Here is a 9,507-nt window from a genome sequence, read left to right as displayed (position 1 = left end):
ACTCAAGTGCGATATGTCGAGAAAATAGATATATCGATGTTGAATTTATATGAGATATGTGCAAGTATACTAACAATGTTGTTGTTTGATGCTTATACAACTGTCAAACTGTTGATTGAATGGTAATATATTTATTTATATGATGCATTGAATCGGTAAGTATTTAAATTTTTTTTAGTGATCTGTAAATGGTAGTAATGCTCCGAAACCCTGTTCTGGCAGCGGATACGGGTTAGGGGTGTTACAGAAAAGGTAACATGTCTTTTCGAAATACATATGAAACGTACAAGCTAGAACAACACTGTTTCAGGTAAAGGCTAACCAGACTTGAGGGTGATATGCACAGTGAAACGAATACTCCTTTCCGAGAGTGGTTGAATACCATAGAGCCGTGGCAATAGGCTCAAAGTTTCAATGATAGGTCTTGATATTGTCATATGACTACCAACCTGACAAAGGTGGTGAACTCCTTCTTTAAGCAAACACTACATCTTTCAATTTCATCTGCTTTCCTACTTACATTCTACAGGCTGGCAACCTTAATGCCAAGAATGAGGCTGAAACAAGTAAAGCAGATGGAGGCGGGACACGTGTTTGCCGTAGAGGTCAAGAAGGCAATGGATGCAAACCGTCAAAAAGCAAGGTCGATGAATGTAGAAATATATTCTCGACAGTTAGAAACTTTTTAAGTTGCAGAATACATCAACCATCGACCCGACATCCTACCTAGGTCCTACGGAGTTGATCTCCAAAATAGACGGTGCAACTGCAGGAAGTTTCAAACATTTTATTTCCCTTGTACGCATGTCATTGCAGCTTGTGCTCATGCCTCGATTAATGTTGAACAATATATCGATGATGTATACATTCTGGAACGCAGATTGCGTACTTGGGGAAATGAGTTATCTATCTTGTGTGATGTATCAATGTGGGAAGTACCTTTGTCGACTTTCAAGCTTGTCCCAAATAAAGGGTTATATAGAAAGCCGAAAGGACACCCACATGTCATCAGGATTCAAGATGAAAATGGACTTGAGGGAGAAACTGACCCTAAACATTACAATATGTGCAGAACAGTTAGTCATACTCGGACTAAATGCCCGCATCGAACTTGCCATATTAGACAATCATCTCGATCGAGTGGAATATGAATTAATGTACTCCATATTCAAATGTATGTGAAATGTTGTTATCAGTTGAAGTAATACTTTATTTTACATAAAATTTGTGTATACTTTTAGTTTTATTAAAATTTATTTGATTATGATGGAATTTTGATATTGCTTAAAGATGTTCAACTATAAAATGAAAAGATTGCACTTTAGTTAATATTACATTAAAATACAGAGAAAATGTCTAAACTATATATTATACAAACTTGAAAATTTGAATTACAATTACAAAATGCATGTAATAAAGATAATGTTACACGTGCTAAAATTGATGTTTCGATGGTATTGTCCTTGGGATAAACCATTGTGGTGTCTAGTGTTGGCGTTGAAGGGTGCTCGTGATGGTCATTGTTATCCTCATTCGGAGCATCGTTCACGGCATCCATCAGCAAACATTGGGGTGTGTTAAACATACTTAAAAAATTGTATGTCCCAAAGGTTTACCTAGGAGGGGTGGAGTATTGTGGTGGTAATAGGTTGAAGATATCAAACCTCATTGATGATCTTGGATCCGGATAATCAGAACTAGAACCAGGAATCTCTAACTAATATGCGTAACTTGACAAGCCCGAAAAATCTACCCCTAAATTCAGATGATAAGAACTACCTCCAGATTGTGTATAAGATCGCTCAGGTTTGGGCTCAGGTTTCGGTTGGGCTACAGAAGGCAGATGTCCTCGTCAATGGTGTTGGTGGCCTCATCGATGCATACGTGAAGGGAGTAGCATTAATTTCCCACCAAATAAATACGATTTCCAATTCTCGATGTACCAATATTAGTACTCAACCGAAAGCCACAAATCAAAATCAAAATCAAAATACATTCGAGGCCTCTACCCCATCTAGACGTTCCTCAATACAAAATATTGTTGATGTTCTAATGCCCAATTATTTCATTGTTTCCCCCTTTTGTTAATTCCGTGGACATTGTCAAAACTTTGTGGAACATCTAGAAAATTTTGTTTGCACCCGAATTGTTACAGAACTCGATCCCTATTCTACCAGTCGACTGTTGTGAAATTTAGCAGGGGTGCATTAATGCACCACAAGTGTGAATGGATGTGAGCAGACGGGGAAATAATAGTCGCAATGTTCGAGGTGAAATATGGCATCCAGAAGAATTGCACAATTAATAATATGATTATAGTAACACGAGTCAAATAACATAAATAAAATAATTACATATCATGAATTTAGAAAAAATTACCCCCTCCCTGGCGTGTGTCTCAATCATTTGTCTGTAAATCGCAAACGTATAGGACCTCCCGATACTCGAACAAGTATACTATCTACGAAAAACTTAAACTTGTTAAAACAAATTTTCATAAAAAGCAAGATTCTTGATGTAATGCGTAAATTTTATCATCTATTTACAAGTGGGAAGATGTAACACCCCCTACCCGTATCCGTCATTGGAACAGGGTACGAGGAATTACCGGAGCTTACCGAATCATTATTAATTAGGGGAAAAAGTAAAACAAAGTAAACATGTAATATTTAATAAATTCGTATAACATGGTAATTAACTTACCGCTTCTCTATATTCAACATAATTATGCAAATCATAATTATTCGAATTGATCATGAGTCCTAATACCTATTCTTATCACATTGTTAGTCATATAATTCATATAAATATTAAGAAACATGTATGAGCTCAACTTTCATTAAATTTCTCATATGCATATACTTTTACACATCATTTATTCACATAACTTATAACAATCATATCTATGTATTTTAAATACGCTTTCATAACAATTTGTCTTGATTTCAGATTATCTCACATTGGAGCTTTACTCATCAAATCATTTGAAATACTATTTTTATACAAATAGTACACCTGAGTTGCACAATTCTATAATTATGAACGAACACATTTGTAAAATATATGCCATGTTCATATATCGTAGTCTCATATTTCCTTATATCAAATATATAACCATCATTTTCTTGTGTTTCAGATAAATACATATAACCATACATAAGCATGCAATTCACTATTTCTTCCTGTCTATCACAATTTCAAATGACAGATTCATGTGAATGAGCTCAATAATAACCATGAAAATACTTACCACATTCTTTCACACATGTTCCACTTATAACATAGTTTTTTATATTTGGCTTGACATTTACTAAGCAATATTGGATATTCATTTATTAGACAATATCAAATATTCAAATTATTCTTTAACATATATAACATTTAATTCAAACATAAATTTATAACTGTGAAAAATAAAATAGAATAAAATAAATAAAAATAAAGAACACATAAATTTTACGTGGAAACCCTTTCGGAAAAAAACCACAGCAGAGGAGAAGAAAATTCACTATGTCGAAAAATTTTTACTCAAATACAAGAGGAATAGACTATGTCTATTTATAGGCTTGCAAAGCCATATTCTAGTAGGATTGAAACACCTTATCCTAATCAATATAAAATAGATGGAGTTTAATAAGGTTTAAAACCTTATTCTAAAATAAAATAAAAGAAGTCTAGTTCTATATGGATTTTACTTTTATTTTATTTTCCATCGTATTTTATTTAAATAAGAATTTGGGTCACTTAATTCTAACAATCTCCACCTTGACACAAATTCTCAATGAACAAGTTCTTCATCGCGAACTTTCAATAAACAAGTTCTTCACCTCTTCCAAAAAACCCTTAAGGGTTTAACTTCAACAATGAACACCAACCAAGTCTAAGCAATGCTCAAACTTGGTTATAGGAAGTGACTTAGTCATCATATCTGCAGGATTTTCATGAGTGCTAATTTTGCTCACAACAATATCACCACGAGCAATAATATCACGAACAAAATGATACCGAATATCAATGTGTTTTGTTCTCTCATGAAACATTTGATCTTTTGTAAGAAAGATGGCACTGACTGTCACAAAATCTCGTGCTGATTTGAAGGTCTTCATTGAGTTCACTAAATAGTCCCTTCAACCAAATAGCTTCTTTACAAGCCTCATGAATCGCCATGTACTCGACTTCGTTGGTAGACAAAGCGATCGTAGTTTGCAAAGTGGCTTTCCAACTAATTGCACAACCTCCGATTGTAAAGACGTAACTTTGTGAGAGATCTTCTTCTATCAAGGTCTCCAGCAAAATCAGCATCAACATACCCTATAACTCCATCTTTAGTTCTTCCAAACTGTAAGCAAACATTAGTAGTGCCTCGTAAGTATCTTAAAATCCATCGAATCGCTTTCCGGTGTTCTTTACCAGATTCGCCATGTATCTCGCTAATCGCACCGATTGCATATGATAAATCGGACGTGAACAAACCATAGCATACATGAGAGATCCCTCTGCACTAGAGTATGGAACATGTGACATGTACTCAATCTCATTATCGATTGAGGAGATAAGGCCGATGAAAGTCCGAAATGGGTCGCTAAAGGAGTACTAACAGCTTAGCACTCTGCATATTGAACTCCGCAAAGAACTTTCTCAATGTACCCTTCCGACTTAGGTACAATTTACTTGCTTTTCTATCTCCGAGAATCTCCATACCAAGTATCTTCTTTGCTGGTCCTAAATCTTTCATCTCAAATTCTTCACTTAGTTGGGCTTTAACCTTTCTTATCTCTCTTTATCTTTTGTCGCTATCAACATGTCATCAACATAAAGAAGTAGATACACAAAAGAACCATCACATTTTTCTTAAAGTAGACACAACTGTCAAAACTACTTCTTTTGAAATCATGAGAAGTCATAAAGGAATCAAACCTCTTGTACCCATTGTCTTGGTGACTGTTTCAAACCGTAAAGGGACTTTTTCAAAGCAAGCAAACATAGTCCTCTTTTTCGAGACTATAAAACCCTCCGGTTGTTGCATGTAAATATCTTCCTCAAGTTCTCCATGCAAAAATGCAGTTTTACATCTAACCGCTCAAGCTCCAAATCATGCATGGCAACAATACCAAGCAAAGCTCGAATCGAACTATGCTTAACAACCTGGAGAGAACACATCTGTGAAGTCCACTCGAATTTGATGTAACCCTTTGCAACAAGCCTTACTTTATATCCGGGTTCTTCAACTCCTGAGTCCTTCTTTCTTTTAAACACCCATTTACAACGAATGCCTTTTTACCTTTAGGAAGTTTTACAAGATCCCATGTTCGCTTTTTGTGGAGTGATTCCATCTCCTCTTGCATAGCAAACATCCACTTTTTCGAGTCTTCACACTAATCGCCTCGAATAATTAAATGGCTCTTGATTCGCATCTATATCTTCACCACATTTAAAGCATAAGCAACTAGATCAACCTCGGCATACTTCTTTGGAGGTTTAATTTCTCTTCTTGTCCTGTTTTTGGCGATAGAGTATTGCGGTGAAGAAGCAACTCTATTCTCAATTTTGTCTTGGCTTGAGGAGTTGATTCTGTATTAATCGATGCTCCACCGCTTTTGGTTTTCTTTATTGGAAGAGTCTTTAAGAGATAAGTTAGGTAGCATAGCAGTTTCATCAAAAACAACATCTCTCGCTAATCACAACTTTTCTATTTTCAGGACACCATAACTTATAGCCTTTTACACCACTTTATAACCAAGAAAACGCATTTAATGGATCTCGGTTCCAATTTTCCATTATCAACATGAGCATACGCAGGACACCCAAAAATCTTTAAATCGAATAATTAGCGGGATTACGGACCATACCTCTTGTGGAGTCTTTTTCTCAATGGCAAGCGGATGGAGATCGGTTGATCAAAAACATGCGAGAGGTCGCTTCGCCCAAAATGACTTTGTAAGTTGGCATTTGACAACATACATCGAACCTTCTCCATGATCGTTTCGTTCATTCGTTCGCAACGCCGCTTTTTTGTGGAGTATGACGAATCATCAAGTGTCTCATGATCCTTCCGACTTGCACAATCTATTAAACTCATCGTAAGCGTAACTCTAAGCCATTGTGCATGACGGAGGTATTTTATCTGTTTTCCGTCTGCTTTTTCAATCATAATTTTCCAAGACTTAAATGTGGAAAACACATCGCTTTTACGCTTCGGAAGAACGCCCAAACTTTTCTCGAAAAATCATCAATAAAGGTTAGCATATAATTAGCTCCACCTCTCGAAGGCACTCTGGACGGCCCTCACGATCGTAATGGATATACTCCAACGTTTCCTTCGTGTTATGGATTCCTCTAGTGAATCGAACTCTCTTTTGCTTCCCAAAACACAAGTGCTCACGAAATTCGGTTTGCAAATTCCTTGCCCATTAAGAAGTCCTCTTTGCTTAATTTCGCCATGCCATTCTCACTCATATGCCCTAGGCGCATATGCCAAAGTTTAGTAATATCATCATCGACAAGGAAGAGGAAGCGGCAATTGCATCACCGATATGAGAGAACCTCAGTAAAACATATAACTTGGCAATCTTTCTTTGCCCTTTCATCACAACAAGGACCCTTTGAAATCTTTAAAACCCCACTTTCATTTGTGTATCTGCACCTTTTGAATCAAGAGTACTCAACGAAATTAAATTTCTTTTCAATTCGGAACATGCCGCACGTCACTAAGTGTTCGACAACTCCATCAAACATCTTAACTTTAATTGTTCCAACACTGCGATTTTACATGAAGCATTATTTCCCATCAAAACAACACCTTCGAGATCATTGTTTCATAAGTTGTAAACCAATCCCGATTGGGACTCATGTGGAAGGTACAACTGAATCAAGTATCCACTCCTCGCTTACTTTAGAATCATTGATGAAGCAACTAGAAGTTCACCATTCTTGTAGTCTTCTACAACATCACTTCACCGAATTTTCGGTTGTTTTTCCTTTTGATTCATGACCTCCTTTTAATCTTATTTTGTAGCTTATAGCACTCAGATTTAATGTGCCCTTTCTTCTTGCGAAGTTACAAGTTTTACCTCTGTTTGAAGATTTCGATCTACCCTTAGATTTACCACGAGGATTCCGTTCCTGTGTTCTACCACGATCATCATCAACATTCCGGTCTTGTCTCCCACGAACAATGAGACCCTCTCCCTGAGAGTTGGGTTTAACCACAAGATGCTTCATCTTATCATACGAGGTTAAAGAATCATAAACCTCATCAACTGTGAGAGACTCGGCTATATAAAATCGTGTCTCTAAAGGTTGAATAAGACGGGGGCAACGAACAAAGTAGAATCAACCCTAGATCTTCCTTATCATACTGAACCTCCATGGCCTCCAAGTTTGAGAGAATTTCTTTAAACACTGTTAAGTGTTCGTGTACAGACGCACATTCCTCCAAACGATGAGCATAAAGACGCTGCTTCATATGCAACTTGCTTGTTAGAGTTTTCGACATACATATTTGTTCTAGCCTCTTCCATAATGCAGCGGCAGTTTTCTCTTTCATCACATCCTGCAAAATTTCGTTTGACAAATGCAGATGTAATTGTGTTAATGCCTTTCGATCCTTACGCTTCTTCTCTTCATCTGTTAATGTCGAAGGCATCTTATCTATCCCTAGCAGGGCATCCTCTAGATCCATCTGCAAGAACGCTTGCATCTTAATTTGCCACAACGCAAATCGGTGTTGTGATCCAACAATGAATTTCATACTTCAAAGACGCCATTACCGTGATCGAGATGAATAACCCTAAGCTCGATACCAATTTGTGAAAAATAAAATAGAATAAAATAAAAAAATAAAGAACACATAAATTTTACGTGAAACCCTTTCGGAAAAAAACCACAGGCAGAGGAGAAGAAAATTCACTATGTCGAAAAATTTTTACTCAAATACAAGAGGAATAGACTATGTCTATTTATAGGCTTGCAAAGCCATATTCTAGTAGGATTGAAACACCTTATCCTAATCAATATAAAATAGATGGAGTTTAATAAGGTTTAAAACCTTATTCTAAAATAAAATAAAAGAAGTCTAGTTCTATATGGATTTTACTTTTATTTTATTTTCCATCGTATTTTATTTAAATAAGAATTTGGGTCACTTAATTCTAACAATAACATTTTTCATTTTAACAAAGTTTAACATTTACCAAATATAATCAAGCATGTGATCAATTTATGCATAACTCACTCACATATTTTCCTCCTCATCCTCTTCATTCCACATCCTTAATGTATATAACACGCTTATAAGTAACATTATATATAATTTCACTATTTACTTATATTTATATTCAAAAGTTGTCTATCTGTGTCATAGTCACTAAATTATTTTTAACTTGAGCTATGGAGCTCTAAATTAAGATCTATTAATTTTCCCTGAACCTAGACTTACATATCTTCTTACCATAAAATTTTCAAAATTTTTGGTTTAGCCAATAAGTACATTTTATTCTTTAAAGTCACCTCTATTTTGCTGTCTGACAATTTTGACCCTTCTTCACTAAAAATTAATTATCTCATCGTACGATATTTTAATAATGTTCCCATTTGTTTCTCTTGAAAATAGGCTCAATCAGGATTCTAAACATATAAATTTAAGCCCTTAATTATTTTTTTCAATTTTTGATGATTTTCCAAAGTCAGAACAGGGGAACCTGAAATCATTCTGACTTGTCTCACAAAATTTATTATATCTCATGATTTAAAATTCCATTGCTTACATCTTTTCTTCTATAAGAAACTAGACTCAATAAGCTTTAATTTCATGTTTTATTCATCCTCTCATTCAATTTATACAATTTTTTGTGATTTTTCAAAATGAGACTACTACTGCTGTCCAAAACAGTTTTAATGCAAAATGTTGATTTCCATTTTACCCCAAATTTCACAGTTCATATTCAGTCCTTGCTCAATTAACCCCTCAATTGAGCTAATTTTTCTCAATTAATACTTTAGTCTATCATTTTAAACTACTTCATAACCCTTGAAAATCAGAACTTTAGCACTAGACCGTAATTCCAAACTCTTTCATAATTAGGTCCTAAAATCAATTTCCATCAATTTTACTTGATAAGATCATCATATATCAAAACTAAAGCTTAAATTTTATATTTATTCATCATATGCTTCCAGCACTCATCCATAGCAACTTTAAAAATTAGCCATGGAATCAAAAACTAATGACATAGTAAGTTGGACCCAATTGTAAAAGTCCAAAATCTTAGAAATTTCAAGTAGAAAGCAAGAATTAAACTTACATGAAGCTAGAGTATGAAAACCAGTTTGAGCCCTTTTCCATGGCTGTTTTTCAGCTGATGAAAATGAAGAGAATTCTAGATATTCCAATTTGGTCACATTCTTATTTAACTAATTTGGGCAATTTTCGAATTTTACCCTTATTTCACCCATTTCCTAATTGTTCTCAGCTATTGCTGCCCAAAATATCTCTTTTGGGCTTATTTT

Source organism: Gossypium arboreum, chromosome 7, assembly GCF_025698485.1.
Source record: "Gossypium arboreum isolate Shixiya-1 chromosome 7, ASM2569848v2, whole genome shotgun sequence".
In the NCBI taxonomy this organism is placed as follows: Eukaryota; Viridiplantae; Streptophyta; class Magnoliopsida; order Malvales; family Malvaceae; genus Gossypium; species Gossypium arboreum.
This window is presented reverse-complemented; position numbering follows the sequence as displayed.